The following is a 16,650-nucleotide window of genomic DNA, read 5'->3' as shown; positions in this document are numbered from 1 at the left end:
CCTCTCCGTACTCGTTATGGTCGCGAAATCCGGCTCCCTGCTAGGTTCCGCACCTCGGGTTCTGGGGGGGGTCATGTAGCGACCATAGAGAATGGTCCAGGTCGTCGAACCCTCGGATTGGCCAGCGAGGTCACGTGGGAACGCGACCATGGGGATTGGTCCAGGAAACGACATCGCTGATTGGCCAGCGATGTCAGGTGCGCGTTTGGCGCCCGATTTAGGCAGTTCGGCGAAGTCTTCAAGGAAGACAGTAAGTTTATATTGGTTGTCCTGTAACTTGTTGTTTTGACTCTGTATTCGTGTATTGCGGCTGCAATAAACTTCGTCTACAACTAGCAAGTTTCGGACTCGCCATAGGAGGCCATTTAAAACTGAGGTGAGAGGGAACTTTTTTCACCCAGAGAGTTGTGAGTCTGTGGAATTCTCTGCCACAGAGGGCAGTGGAGGCCAATTCACTGGATGGATTTAAGAGAGAGTTAGATAGAGCTCTAGGGGCTAGTGGAATCAAGGGATATGGGGAGAAGGCAGGCAAGGGTTACTGATTGTGGATGATCAGCCATGATCACAATGGATGGCGGTGCTGGCTCAAAGGGCCGAATGGCCTCCTCCTGCACATATTTTCTACGTTTCTAAGTTTCTATGTAGAGTCTCCAGCATTTTGTGTCTATCTCGGTTTAAACCGGCATCTGCAGTTCCTTCCTACACAACAGTGGTATCCACAGGGCTGCACGGTGGCGCAGCGGTAGAGTTGCTGCCTTACAGCGAATGCAGCGCCGGAGACCCGGGTTCGATCCTGACTACGGGCGCCGTCTGTACGGAGTTTGTACGTTCTCCCCGTGACCTGCGTGGGTTTTCTCCGAGATCTTTGGTTTCCTCCCACACTCCAAAGACGTGCGGGTTTGTAGGTTAATTGGCTTGGTGTAAATGTAAATTGCTCCTAGTGTGTGTAGGATAGTGTTCATGAGCAAGGGCAAGCGCTCAGTAGGAGGACAGATGAAACGGTTTAAGGACTGCCTCAAAGTGTCCCTCAAAGACATGGACATCAACCTCAGCGCTTGGGAGTTTCTTGCTCTGGACCGTCCAACCTGGCGTAGCAAGCTCACCACAGGAGCCCGTGCAGCAGAGAACATAGAAACAGAGACAATAGGTGCAGGAGGAGGCCATTCGGCCCTTCGAGCCTGTATGCACCGCCATTCAATGTGATCATGGCTGATCATCCAACTCAGTATCCCGTACCTGCCTTCTCTCCATACCCCCTGATCCCTTTAGCCACAAGGGCCACATCTAACTCCCTCTTAAATATAGCCAATGAACTGGCCTCAACTACCCTCTGTGGCAGAGAATTCCACAGATTCCACAGTACGACACGGTGGCGCAGCGGTAGAGTTGCTGCCTTACAGCGAATGCAGCGCCGGAGACTCAGGTTCGATCCTGACTACGAGCGCAGTCTGTACGGAGATTGTATGTTCACCCCGTGACCTGCGTGGGTTTTCTCCGAGATATTCGGTTTCCTCCCACACTTCAAAGACGTACAGATATGTAGGTTAACTGGCTGGGCAAATGTTTTTAAAAAAATTGTCCCTAATGTGTGTAGGATAGTGTTAGTGTGCGGGGATCGCTGGGCGGCGCGAACCCGGTGGGCCGAAGGGCCTGTTTCCGTGCTGTATCTATAAATCTAAAAAAAAAAATCTAAATCATCTACCGCTGCGCCATCGTGCGATGGAGGCGCAGGCAAGTCCCAAGATGGCAGATGTGGCTGTGGTAGCGAGTCTGGGTCAGAATGTGGTCGTAGAGTAGGAGGGCAGGAGAAATCGCAGAGGGGGAGCAGTGAGAGAGCATGTTGCTAAACTCTCGTCGAAGAGAGGAGGAGAACCTCTTCAAAGTGGACATACCTCGAGGAGAAATCACAGTGGAGCAACAGGTAGTGTTAGAGAATAACTGCAGATGCTGGTACAAAGTTATTCATTCACAAAATGCTGGAGATGCTGCCTGACCTGCTGAGTTACTCCAGCATTTTGGGAATAAATACCTTTGATTTGTACCAGCATCTGCAGTTATTTTCTTACACTGCCTAGTCGCCCGAGTGGGACAGGGGTTAATCGCAGCCCGTGCTTCTCAACCTCAGAAGCACTGGCAACGATTTCAGACAGCTATTCCTGGTGGGTTATTAAGGCAGGGGTATCATGAATCATTGAGCAGTCCCGGCACTTGCTAGATGCAGCTGAGCAAGGTGGTACCGCACTCCCCACCAGCTTCCGAGCGGGAGATGCCTTCGGCTCAGCAGGCCTGGGAAGTTCCAGATGGTCCCAACTATCTCCAACCAGGATCAAGATCAGAATCAAAAGCCTTTAATTGTTCAGATGTACTGAGCAGGAACAATGCCATTCTGAGCTGCAGCAGCGTACGGCACACCACAGATAACAGAATAACGGAACAAAACAACCTTCAACGACCTACGGTAGACTTGCTGCCTCACAGCGCCGGAGACCCGGGTTCCATCCCGACCACGGGCGCTGTCTGTACGGAGTTTGCACGTTCTCCCCGTGACCTGCGAGATCTTCGGTTTCTTCCCACACTCCAAAGACGAACAGGTTTGATTTTTTTTAGATTTAGAGATACAGTGCGGAAACAGGCCCTTCGGCCCACCGGGTCTGTGCCGCCCAGCGATCCCCGCACACTAACACTATCCTACACACACTTAGAGACAATTTTTAAAAAACATTTACCCAGTCAATTAACCTACAAACCTGCACGTCTTTGGAGTGTGGGAGGAAACCGAAGATCTCGGAGAAAACCCACGCAGGTCACGGGGAGAACGTACAAACTCCGTACAGACAGCGCCCCGTAGTCAGGATCGAACCTGATTCTCCGGCGCTGTGAAGCAGCAACTTTACCGCTGCGCCACCTTGCCGTTTGTAGGTGAATTGGGACTGGCGTAAATGTAAACATAGACAACAGGTGCAGGAGGAGGCCATTCGGGCCCTTCGAACCAGCACCGTCATTCACTGTGATCATGGCTGATCATCCACAATCAGTACCCCGTTCCTGCCTTCTCCCCATACCCCCTGACTCCGCTATCCTTAAGAGCTCTATCTCACTCTCTCTTTAAAGCATCCAGAGATTTGGCCTCCACTGCCTTCTGAGGCAGAGAGTGTGTGTAGGATAATGTTAGTGTTCGGGGATCACTGGTCGGCGCGGACACGGTGTGGGGGGGGGGGGGGGGGGGGGGGGGGGGGGGGGGGGGGGGGGGGGGGGCGGAAGGGCCTGTTTCCACGCTGTGTCTCTAAACTCAACTCAACTCAACTCATCTAAACTCTTGCAAGGAAGCATGCAGGTACAGCAGGCAGTGAAGAAAGCCAATGGAATGTTGGCCTTCATAACAAGAGGAGTTGAGTATAGGAGCAAAGAGGTCCTTCTGCAGTTGTACAGGGCCCTAGTGAGACCGCACCTGGAGTACTGTGTGCAGTTTTGGTCTCCAAATTTGAGGAAGGATATTCTTGCTATTGTGGGTGTGCAGCGTAGGTTTACCAGGTTAATTCCCGGAATGGCGGGACTGTCATATGTTGAAAGACTGGAGCGACTAGGCTTGTATACACTGGAATTTAGAAGGATGAGAGGGGATCTTATCGAAATATATAAGATTATTAAGGGATTGGACACGTTAGAGGCAGGAAACATGTTCCCAATGTTGGGGGAGTCCAGAACAAGGGGCCACAGTTTAAGAATAAGGGGTAGGCCATTTAGAACTGAGATGAGGAAAAAACATTTTCAGTCAGAGACTTGTGAATCTGTGGAATTCTCTGCCTCAGAAGGCAGTGGAGGCCAATTCTCTGAATGCATTCAAGAGAGAGCTGGATAGAGCTCTTAAGGATAGCGGAGCTAAGGGGTATGGGAGAAGGCAGGAACGGGGTACTGATTGTGGATGATCAGCCATGATCACATTGAATGGCGGTGCCGGCTCGAAAGGCCGAATGGCCTCCTCCTGCACCTATTGTCTATTGTCTATTAACTCAACTCAACTCAAATCAACTCAACTAAACACAGTGTAAGCAGGTACTGGTTTACACTGAAGATGGTTCCAAGGCAGTGTCCAAGCCAAGCGTCTCTCTGGGTCCTTCTCTGTGTAGATCTGCAGTCACCCAATACCATCGCTCCACTCTTTTAAACCTCTACACAAACACCGACATTTCTTACTTTAACTATGACATTTCTTAATCTCCTCCACTGCCCTGTATTTATTTGAGTTAGTATTAATTTGGTTTAGTTTAAGTTTTGTTTAGAGACACAGCGTGGAATCAGGCCCTTCGGCCCACCGAGTCCGTGCCGACCAGCGATCCCCGTGCACTAATACTATCCCACACACCCACTCAGGACAATTTGTTACATCTATGCCAGGCCAATTAACCTACAAACCTGCATGTCTTTGGAGTGTGGGTGGAAACCGGAGCACCCGGAGAAAACCCACGCAGGTCACGGGGAGAACGTACAAACTCCGTACAGACGGCGCCCGTAGTCAGGATGGAACCCGGGTCTCCGGCGCTGTGAGGCAGCAACTCTACCGCGATTGAACTTTTTATTGCTTTGTTATTCTGTTATCTATGGTGTACAGCGTGCTGCCGCAAGTGTGAATGGCAGTGTTCCTGTTGGGTAACGGGGAGAACGTACAAACGCACGCACTGTTTCTCCGTAATAGACTAAACTAAAAGTGCAGAGGGCGTTGAGTGTGCGTGGAATGAGAATGCCACGGGGGAACAGTGGGGGTTGGAGGGAATGAATCATTCTCAATTGCTCAGCCCCTGCACGAAGCCAACATTGCAGTATTAACTGAGCTCTGAAGCTAATTTCCTTCGTGCAAAGGAGCTTGGAGCCGTGGGGCGTGAGGATCAGCCATACTCCCAGGGTGATCCTGATCTGGGAAGACTGGAGGCAACGAAAAATAATTGACAAAACAATTTAGGGGCCTCACAGCGCCGCAGACCCGAGTTCCATCCTGACTACGGGCGCTGTCTGTACGGAGTTTGTACGTTCTCCCCGTGGGTTTTCCCCACCTGTTCGAGTTTCTTCCAACGCACTCCAAAGACGTACAGATTTGTAGGTATAATTGGCCTGGTATCAATGTAAAATAGTGTGTGTGTGTGTGTGTGTGTGTCTGTGTGTCTGTGTGTCTGTGTGTCTGTGTGTCTGTGTGTCTGTGTGTCTGTGTGTGTGTGTGTGTGTGTGTGTGTGTCTGTGTGTCTGTGTGTGTGTGTGTGTCTGTGTGTCTGTGTGTCTGTGTGTCTGTGTGTCTGTGTGTCTGTGTGTCTGTGTGTCTGTGTGTCTGTGTGTGTGTCTGTGTGTGTGTCTCTGTGTGTGTGTGTGTGTGTGTGTGTGTGTGTGTGTGTGTGTGTGTGTGTGTGTGTGTGTGTGTGTGTGTGTGTGTGTGTGTGTGTGTGTGTGTGTGTGTGTGTGTGTGTGTGTGAGAGAGTGTCAGTGTGAACGGGCGATCGCTGGCCACCATTAGTGGGGCTGGAGCACGTGGCCGCTGGCTGGGTGAGGTCACGTGGGGCGCGGGGCGGTGACGTCACCCTTTGTCCCTTATTTGGGAGCGAGGAAGTTGGCAACCGCTACCGCACACTGACACCACACTACACAAACTAAGGGCGATTTACAATTATACCGAAGGCCAATTAACCTACAAACCTGTACGTGTTTGGAATGCGGGAGGAAACTGGAGAACCCGGAGAAAACCCACGCAGGTCACGGGGAGAACGTACAAACTCCGTACAGGCAGCGCCCGTAGTCGGGATGGAACCCAAGTCTCCGGCGCTGTGAGGCAGCAACTCTACCGCTGTGCCACCTACCTACCAACACCTCCCACCACTCTACCGCTTCCCCGAGTGTGTCTGAAGAGTCATAGAGTCATCGACTCCAGAACCAGGGGACACACAGTCTGAGAATAAAGGGGGAATGATATAGTGTGGAAACAGGCCCTTCGGCCCAACTTGCCCACACCGGCCAACAATGTCCCAGCTACACTAGTCCCACCTGCCTGCGCTTGGTCCATATCCCTCCAAACCTGTCCTATCCATGTACCTGTCCAACTGTTTGTTAAGCGATGGGATAGTCCCAGCATCAACTACCTCCTTCGGCAGCTTGTTCCATACACCCACCACCCTTTGTGTGAAAAAGTTACCCCTCAGATTCCTAGTAAATCTATTCCCCTTCACCTTAAACCTAGGTCCTTTGGTCCTCAATTCACCTACTCTGGGCAAGAGACTCTGCGCATCTGTGAAAAATTCCTATTAAATCTTTACCCCTTCACCTTGAAACTATGTCCTCTGGTCCTCGATTCCCCTACTATAGACAATAGAAAATAGACGCAGGAGTAGGCCATTCGGCCCTACGAGCCAGCACCGCCAGTCAATGTGATCATGGCTGATCATTCACAATCAGTACCCCGTTCCTGCCTTCTCCCCATACCTCCTGACTCCGCTATCCTTAAGAGCTCTATCTAGCTCTCTCTTGAATGCATCCAGAGAATTGGCCTCCACTGCCTTCTGAGGCAGAGAATTCCAGATTCACAACTCTCTGACTGAAAAGGTTTTTCCTCATCTCCGTTCTAAATAGCCTACCCCTTATTCTTAAACTGTGGGGCCATGTTCTGGGCTCCCCCAACATTGGGAACATGTTTCCTGCCTCTAACGTGTCCAACCCCATAATAATCATATACGTTTCGATACTCTGGGCAAGAGACTCTGTGCGTCTACCCAATCTATTCCGCTCATGATTTTTGAAGTGTGTGAGATTATTCTGCTATGGGTTTTCTCCAACGCTGACTCCATCTGTTAAAAACACTGCTTTAGGGAAGACTAATTTCATCGATTATTACCCATTAAAAAACAATCTGGTACATAAAATCCCAAATGCAAGCATAAATGTGATTGACAAGCTTGGGCCTCCCATCAGGCTGGTAGCACTGTGGTTAAAGTATTGGACTAGCAACCCAAGCTCTGGGGTATCAAGCCAGTGGTGCGAGTTCTAATCCTGTCACAGAAACATAGAAAATAGGTGCAGGAGGAGGCCAATTGGCCCTTCGAGCCAGCACCGCCATTCATCGTGATCATGACTGATCATCCACAATCAGTAGCCCGTGCCTGCCTTCTCCCCATATCCCTTGATTCCACTAGCCCCTAGAGCTCTATTTGACTCTCTTTTAAATTCGTCCAGTGAATTGGCCTCCACTGCCCTCTGTGGCAGAGAATTCCACACATTCCCAACTCACTGGGTGAAAAAGATTCTTCTCTCCTCAGTTTTAAATGGCCTCCCCTTTATTCTTAGACTGTGGCCCCTGGTTCTGGACTCCCCCAACATTGGGAACATTTTTCCTGCCTCTAACGTGCCCAACCCCTTAATAATTTTATATGTTTCGAAAAGATCCCCTCTCATCCTTCTAAATTCCAGTGTATACAAGCCTTTGGACATCATTGAAGGGATCTGCAGAGAGTGGTGGGCACTGCCCGGTCCATCACGGGTACTCACCTCCCCACCATCGAAGGGATCTACAGGAGGCGCTGCCTCAAAATGGCAGCCGGCATCATCAGAGACCCACACCACCCTGGCCACACTCTCACTGACCCACACCACCCTGGCCACACACTCACTGACCCCCCCCCCCCCCCCCCCCCCCACACTCTCACTGACCCACACCACCCTGGCCACACTCTCACTGACCCACACCACCCTGGCCACACTCTCACTGACCCACACCACCCTGGCCACACTCTCACTGACCCACACCACCCTGGCCACACTCTCACTGACCCACACCACCCTGGCCACTCTCACTGACCCACACCACCCTGGCCACACTCTCACTGACCCCCCCCCCCCCCCCCCACACTCTCACTGACCCACACCACCCTGGCCACACTCTCACTGACCCACACCACCCTGGCCACACTCTCACTGACCCACACCACCCTGGCCACACTCTCACTGACCCACACCACCCTGGCCACACTCTCACTGACCCACACCACCCTGGCCACACTCTCACTGACCCACACCACCCTGGCCACACTCTCACTGACCCACACCACCCTGGCCACACTCTCACTGACCCACACCACCCTGGCCACACTCTCACTGACCCACACCACCCTGGCCACACTCTCACTGACCCACACCACCCTGGCCACACTCTCACTGACCCACACCACCCTGGCCACACTCTCACTGACCCACACCACCCTGGCCACACTCTCACTGACCCACACACCCCCCAACACTCTCACTGACCCACACCACCCTGGCCACACTCTCACTGACCCACACCACCCTGGCCACACTCTCACTGACCCACACCACCCTGGCCACACTCTCACTGACCCACACCACCCTGGCCACACTCTCACTGACCCACACCACCCTGGCCACACTCTCACTGACCCACACCACCCTGGCCACACTCTCACTGACCCACACCACCCTGGCCACACTCTCACTGACCCACACCACCCTGGCCACACTCTCACTGACCCACACTCTCACTGACCCACACCACCCTGGCCACACTCTCACTGACCCACACCACCCTGGCCACACTCTCACTGACCCACACCACCCTGGCCACACTCTCACTGACCCACACCACCCTGGCCACACTCTCACTGACCCACACCACCCTGGCCACACTCTCACTGACCACACCACCCTGGCCACACTCTCACTGACCCACACCACCCTGGCCACACTCTCACTGACCCACACCACCCTGGCCACACTCTCACTGACCCACACCACCCTGGCCACACTCTCACTGACCCACACCACCCTGGCCACACTCTCACTGACCCACACCACCCTGGCCACACTCTCACTGACCCACACCACCCTGGCCACACTCTCACTGACCCACACCACCCTGGCCACACTCTCACTGACCCACACTCTCACTGACCCACACCACCCTGGCCACACTCTCACTGACCCACACCACCCTGGCCACACTCTCACTGACCCACACCACCCTGGCCACACTCTCACTGACCCACACCACCCTGGCCACACTCTCACTGACCCACACCACCCTGGCCACACTCTCACTGACCCACACCACCCTGGCCACACTCTCACTGACCCACACCACCCTGGCCACACTCTCACTGACCCACACCACCCTGGCCACACTCTCACTGACCCACACCACCCTGGCCACACTCTCACTGACCCACACCACCCTGGCCACACTCTCACTGACCCACACCACCCTGGCCACACTCTCACTGACCCACACCACCCTGGCCACACTCTCACTGACCCACACCACCCTGGCCACACTCTCACTGACCCACACCACCCTGGCCACACTCTCACTGACCCACACCACCCTGGCCACACTCTCACTGACCCACACCACCCTGGCCACACTCTCACTGACCCACACCACCCTGGCCACACTCTCACTGACCCACACCACCCTGGCCACACTCTCACTGACCCACACCACCCTGGCCACACTCTCACTGACCCACACCACCCTGGCCACACTCTCACTGACCCACACCACCCTGGCCACACTCTCACTGACCCACACCACCCTGGCCACACTCTCACTGACCCACACCACCCTGGCCACACTCTCACTGACCCACACCACCCTGGCCACACTCTCATCTCATCGCACCCCTGCCATGGGGAAGACGATTCAGGAGCCTGAAAACCGTAACGTCCAGGTTCAGGAACAGCTTCTTCCCAGCAACAATTAGGATCTTTAATAACACACATTACCAACTGCAATCATGAACTGGGGTTGTCTTTTCATGGATAGGACAGGTTTAGAGGGTTATAGACAATAGACAATAGACAATAGACAATACGTGCAGGAGGCCATTCGGCCCTTTGAACCAGCACCGCCATTCAATGTGATCATGGCTGATCATTCTCAATCAGTACCCCTTTCCTGCCTTCTCCCCATACCCCCTGACTCAGCTATCCTTCAGAGCTCTATCTAGCTCTCTCTTGAATGCATTCAGAGAATTGGCCTCCACTGCCTTCTGAGGCAGAGAATTCCACAGATTCACAACTCTCTGACTGAAAATGTTTTTCCTCATCTCAGTTCTAAATGGCCTTCCCCTTATTCTTAAACTGTGGCCCCTGGTTCTGTACTCCCCCAACGTTGGGAACACGTTTCCTGCCTCTAACGTGTCCAACCCCTTAATAATCTTATACGTTTCGATAAGATCCCCTCTCATCCTTCTAAATTCTAAAATGGGCAGGAGTAAACACCTGAGCGACTTTGACAAGGACCAAATTGTTCTGGCCAGACGACTGGGTCAGAGCATCTGTGAAACGGCAAGGCTTGTGGGGTGCTCCCGGTCAGCAGTGGTGAGTACCGACCGACAGTGGTCCGAGGAGGGACAAACCACAAACCGGTTATGGGCCAAACGTAGGCAAGTGGGACTAATGCAGATGGGACAAAGTTGGTCGGTGTGGGCAAGTTGGGCCGAAGGGCCTGTTTCCACGCTGTATCACTCTATGACTCTATTAGTTGGACTGACCTTGGGCTTTTTTGCACCAGTACTATGGTATAATTTTGTGGATTTTCTCAATTCTACACCGATCAGACAAAACGTTATGACCACTGACAGGTGAAGTGAATAACATTGATTATCTTGTTACAATGGCACCTGTCAAGGGGTGGGATATATTAGGCAGCAAGTGAACAGTCAGTTCTTGAAGTTGACGTGTTGGATGCAGGAGAAATGGGCAGGAGTAAAGACCTGAGCGACTTTGACAAGGGCCAAATTGTTCTGGCCAGACGACTGGGTCAGAGCATCTGTGAAACGGCAAGGCTTGTGGGGTGCTCCCGGTCAGCAGTGGTGAGTACCGACCGACAGTGGTCTGAGGAGGGACAAACCACAAACCGGCGACAGGCAGGGTGTTGGGCGCCCAAGGCTCATCGATGCGCGAGGGCAACGAAGGCTATCCCGTCTGGTCCGAACCGACAGAAGGTCGACTGTGGCACAAGTCACAGAAAATGTTAATGGTGGTCACGGGAGGAACGTGTCACAATACACAGCGCATCGCACCCTGCTGTGTATGGGGCTGCACACGGAGGACCAACAGCATATTGGGCAGGTGGTCGTAATGTTTTGGCTCATCAGGTCGAAATGTTTTGGCTGATCGGTGTAGATTATCATTGTCTTTACAGGCCTGTTATACTGACATAATTTAAAATGTTGCTGTTCTATTGTATACATAGCCATGGAACATTCTTCCATCTTGGCTGTTTGTTTTAATGATTTTAATTTAGTTTTAGTGAGCTGACATTTTAAGCATTATAAATGAATGAGGGAAAATAACACGTTTAATTTTTCATTAATGTTTTTAACTTTGTGCGTGTGTTTGTCCCAAGTGTTTACCCAAGTCAATAGGGTTGTGGAGCGTTGGTGGAGTTGAGATCTATCAACGTGATCTACCACTATGTATAGTTTAGTTTAGTTTAGAGATACAGCGCGGAAACAGGCCCTTCGGCCCACCGAGTCTGCGCCGACCAGCGATCCCCCTCATCTAGCACAAGCACTATCCTACACACACACTAGGGACAATTTACAATTTACAGAAAACCAATTAACCTACAAACCCGCACGTCTTTGGAGTGTGGGAGGAAACCGGAGCACCTGGAGAAAACCCACGCAGGTCACGGGGAGAACATACAAACTCAGTACAGACCGCGCCCGCGGTCAGAGTGAACCAAGGTACAATGAAAAGCCTTGTTTTGCATGCTATCCAAACAGATCAGGTGGTGCAGCGGTAGAGTTGCCGCCTTACAGCGAATGCAACGCCGGAGACCCGGGTTGGATCCCGACTATGGGCGCTGTCTGTACGGAGTTTGTACGTTCTCCCCGTGACCAGCATGGGTTTTTCCTGAGATCCGTTTCCTCCCACACTCCAAAGACGTGCAGGTTTGTAGGTAAAGTGGCTTGGTGTAAATGTAGAAATTGTCCCTAGTGTGTGTAGGATAGTGTTAGTGTGCGGGGATCGCTGGTCGGCGCGGACCCGGTGGGCCGAAGGGCCTGTTTCCACGCTGTATCTCTAAACTAAACTAAACTAGATCACTCAAAAAAGTGGAGGGAACAGACAGATGAGGTTTGTGGCTGGATCCTTCTCCAGCCTGAAGAACCCTTTCCAACTTTCTAAACTCCAACGACCACAACTGCAACGTGACCTCCCAACCTCAATACTCAGCACTCTGACTGATGAAGGCAAACGTGCCAAAAGCCTTTTTGACCACCCAGTCTACCTCTGATGCCACCTTCAAGGAACTGTGTACCTGTGCTCCAAGATCACTCTGCTCCACAACACTCCCCAGAGCCCTGCCATTCACTGTTCAGGGGGCAGGCAGAACCCTCTTACGCATGGCGCCGTGACTCGTGGATGGCCAGCTTGGCCAGGCCCAGGAGCAACCCAAACCACAACATCCTAGCTCCTGCTACCCTCTCTCCCCTACGGACAGGGTGTCCACAGATGAGGATGGTGGGTGTGAAGATCAGCCAGAAGTCAAGGAGCAGCCCCTCTAGACAATAGACACTGGTCGGCACGGACCCGGAGGGCCGAAGGGCCTGTTTCCGCGCTGTAACTGAAGTCTAAAGTCCCAAGATAATCAAGATAATCATTGTAACAAGATAGGCAATAGACAATAGGTGCAGGAGGAGGCCATTCGGCCCTTCAAGCCAGCACCACCATTCATTGTGATCATGGCTGATCATCCACAATCAGTGCCTTCTCCCCATACCCCCGGCTCCGCTATCCTTAAGAGCTCTATCTAACTCTCTCTTGAAAACATCCAGTGAATTGGCCTCCACTGCCTTCTGTGGCAGAGAATTCCACAGATTTACAACTCTCTGGCTGAAAAGGTTTTTCCTCATCTCAGTCCTAAATGACCTACCCCTTATTCTTAAACTGTGACCCCTGTTTCTGGACTCCCCCAACATTGGGAACATGTTTCCTGCCTCTAACGTGTCCAAGCTCTTAATAATCTTATACGTTTCGATAAGATCCCTTCTCATCCTTCTGAATTCCAGTGAATATAAGCCCAAACGACCCAGTATTTCCTCATAGGTCAGTCTCGCCATCCCGGGAATTAACCTGGTGAACCTACGCTGCACTCCATCAATGGCAAGAATGTCCTTCCTCAAATTAGGAGAACAAAATTGTACATAGTACTCCAGGTGCGGTCTCACCAGGGCCCTGTACAACTGCAGTAGGACCTACTTGCTCCAAAACTCAAATCCTCTCGCAATGAAGGCCAACATGCCATTGGCTTTCTTCATTGCCTGCTGTACCTGCATGCTTCCTTTCAGTGACTGATGTACTAGGACTCCCAGGTCTCGTTGCACCACCCCTTCTCCTAATCTGACATCATTCAGATAATAATCTGCCTTCCCGTTCTTGCCACCAAAGGGGACAACCTCACACTTATCCACATTAAACTGCATCAGCCATGCATCCGCCCACTCACACAACCTGTCCCAGTCACCCTGCAACCTCATAGCATTTTCCTCGCAGCTCACACTGCCATAGGGGTTGCCAACTTCCTCACTCCCAAATACGGGCCAAGGCGACGTCACCGCCCCGTGCCCCACGTGACCTCACCCTGCGAGCAGCCACGTGCTCCCGCTCCACCAATGGCGGCCGCCCGGGCCTGGAGGCGGGTTGCTACGCAACCTCAGTTAGGGGAACGCACTCGGCCCCGCTCCCCGAACACACTCCATTAGCGGACACCGTCCGGGCCGACCCCGTCCGGGCCGACCCCGTCCGGGCCGACCCCGTCCGGGCCGACCCCGTCCGGGCCGACCCCGTCCGGGCCGACCCCGTCCGGGCCGACCCCGTCCGGGCCGACCCCGTCCGGGCCGACCCCGTCCGGGCCGACCCCGTCCGGGCCGACCCCGTCCGGGCCGACCCCGTCCGGGCCGACCCCGTCCGGGCCGACCCCGTCCGGGCCGACCCCGTCCGGGCCGACCCCGTCCGGGCCGACCCCGTCCGGGCCGACCGCGTCCGGGCCGACCGCGTCCGGGCCGACCGCGTCCGGGCCGACCGCGTCCGGGCCGACCGCGTCCGGGCCGACCGCGTCCGGGCCGACCGCGTCCGGGCCGACCGCGTCCGGGCCGACCGCGTCCGGGCCGACCGCGTCCGGGCCGACCGCGTCCGGGCCGACCGCGTCCGGGCCGACCCCGTCCGGGCCGACCCCGTCCGGGCCGACCCCGTCCGGGCCGACCCCGTCCGGGCCGACCCCGTCCGGGCCGACCCCGTCCGGGCCGACCCCGTCCGGGCCGACCCCGTCCGGGCCGACCCCGTCCGGGCCGACCCCGTCCGGGCCGACCCCGTCCGGGCCGACCCCGTCCGGGCCGACCCCGTCCGGGCCGACCCCGTCCGGGCCGACCGCGTCCGGGCCGACCGCGTCCGGGCCGACCGCGTCCGGGCCGACCGCGTCCGGGCCGACCGCGTCCGGGCCGACCGCGTCCGGGCCGACCGCGTCCGGGCCGACCGCGTCCGGGCCGACCGCGTCCGGGCCGACCGCGTCCGGGCCGACCGCGTCCGGGCCGACCGCGTCCGGGCCGACCGCGTCCGGGCCGACCGCGTCCGGGCCGACCGCGTCCGGGCCGACCGCGTCCGGGCCGACCGCGTCCGGGCCGACCGCGTCCGGGCCGACCGCGTCCGGGCCGACCGCGTCCGGGCCGACAGCGTCCGGGCCGACAGCGTCCGGGCCGACAGCGTCCGGGCCGACAGCGTCCGGGCCGACAGCGTCCGGGCCGACAGCGTCCGGGCCGACAGCGTCCGGGCCGACAGCGTCCGGGCCGACAGCGTCCGGGCCGACAGCGTCCGGGCCGACAGCGTCCGGGCCGACAGCGTCCGGGCCGACAGCGTCCGGGCCGACAGCGTCCGGGCCGACAGCGTCCGGGCCGACAGCGTCCGGGCCGACAGCGTCCGGGCCGACAGCGTCCGGGCCGACAGCGTCCGGGCCGACCGCGTCCGGGCCGACCGCGTCCGGGCCGACCGCGTCCGGGCCGACCGCGTCCGGGCCGACCGCGTCCGGGCCGACCGCGTCCGGGCCGACCGCGTCCGGGCCGACCGCGTCCGGGCCGACCGCGTCCGGGCCGACCGCGTCCGGGCCGACCGCGTCCGGGCCGACCGCGTCCGGGCCGACCGCGTCCGGGCCGACCGCGTCCGGGCCGACCGCGTCCGGGCCGACCGCGTCCGGGCCGACAGCGTCCGGGCCGACAGCGTCCGGGCCGACAGCGTCCGGGCCGACAGCGTCCGGGCCGACAGCGTCCGGGCCGACAGCGTCCGGGCCGACAGCGTCCGGGCCGACAGCGTCCGGGCCGACAGCGTCCGGGCCGACAGCGTCCGGGCCGACAGCGTCCGGGCCGACAGCGTCCGGGCCGACAGCGTCCGGGCCGACAGCGTCCGGGCCGACAGCGTCCGGGCCGACAGCGTCCGGGCCGACAGCGTCCGGGCCGACAGCGTCCGGGCCGACAGCGTCCGGGCCGACAGCGTCCGGGCCGACAGCGTCCGGGCCGACAGCGTCCGGGCCGACAGCGTCCGGGCCGACAGCGTCCGGGCCGACAGCGTCCGGGCCGACAGCGTCCGGGCCGTCAGTGTCCGGGCCTCCAGCGCCCCCCGGGCCTAATACGGGACAAGGGCGGTCCCGTACGGGACAAACCAATTTAGCCCAATATACGGTATATCCCGGCTAATACGGGACAGTTGGCAACCCTAGTTTAGAGATACAGTGTACAGTGGCAACACATCATGCCATCTGTAAAACCAGTTGACAACCAAGTATTTACGCAGAATTTTAAACCACCAACAAGTTTACACAGCATATTATTTTGGAATACTCCATAACTTATTTGACCATTTATAGAGCATTTCAACAAACGTTTTGGGTAGAGTCCATTCTTCAGACTGAATCAGGCTGATTGAATTCTTCAATCGGTCTGAAGAAGGGTCTCGACCCGAAACATCACCCATTCCTTCTCTCCAGAGATGCTGCCTGACCCGCTGAGTTACTCCAGCATTTTGTGGATTCACAATTCTTCGATTTAAACCAGCATCTGCAGTTCTTTCCTGCACAACTACAAACCTAAACGTTTTTGGATTGTAGGAGGAAACGGGAGCAATCGGAGAAAACCCACGCAGGTCAGAGGGTTACTTGATTAGTGCGGGTGTCAGGGGTTACGGGGAGAAGGTAGAAGATTGGGGTTCAGAGGGAGAGATAGATCAGCCATGATTGAATGGCGGAGTAGAACTGATGGGCCAAATGACCTAATTTTGCTTCTATAACTTACGAACTTATGCACTCCGTACAGACAGCGCCCGTAGTCAGGATGGAACCCGGGTCTCTGGCACCGTGAGGCAGCAACTCGACCGCTGCGCCACCGTGCCGCCCTTGGCTTTGAAAATAGAAATGTAGAACAGGTGCTAAAGAAAGGCAGACACAAAATGCTGGAGTAACTCAGCGGGTCAGGCAGCATCTCGGGGCAGAAGGTATGGGTGACGTTTCAGGGTCGAGACCCTTCTTCAGAATCCAATTCTGGAGAATTGGTCTGAGTTACTCCAGCATTTCGTGTCTACCTTCGATTTTAAACAGCATCTGCAGTTTTTTTT

At 55.7% G+C, this 16,650-nt stretch overlaps 1 protein-coding gene across 1 annotated transcript in view; it reads right to left on the bottom strand.

Annotated features, from left to right (window-relative positions):
* Nucleotides 1-16,650, bottom strand: part of LOC144592184 (teneurin-3-like) — a 2,027,615-nt gene that overhangs the window by 1,105,323 nt on the left and 905,642 nt on the right. The gene's annotated exons all lie outside the window — the stretch shown is intronic.

Source organism: Rhinoraja longicauda, chromosome 3, assembly GCF_053455715.1.
Source record: "Rhinoraja longicauda isolate Sanriku21f chromosome 3, sRhiLon1.1, whole genome shotgun sequence".
In the NCBI taxonomy this organism is placed as follows: Eukaryota; Metazoa; Chordata; class Chondrichthyes; order Rajiformes; family Arhynchobatidae; genus Rhinoraja; species Rhinoraja longicauda.
Note: the sequence above shows the minus strand (reverse complement) of the source record. Positions and strands in the feature narration are given on the sequence as shown.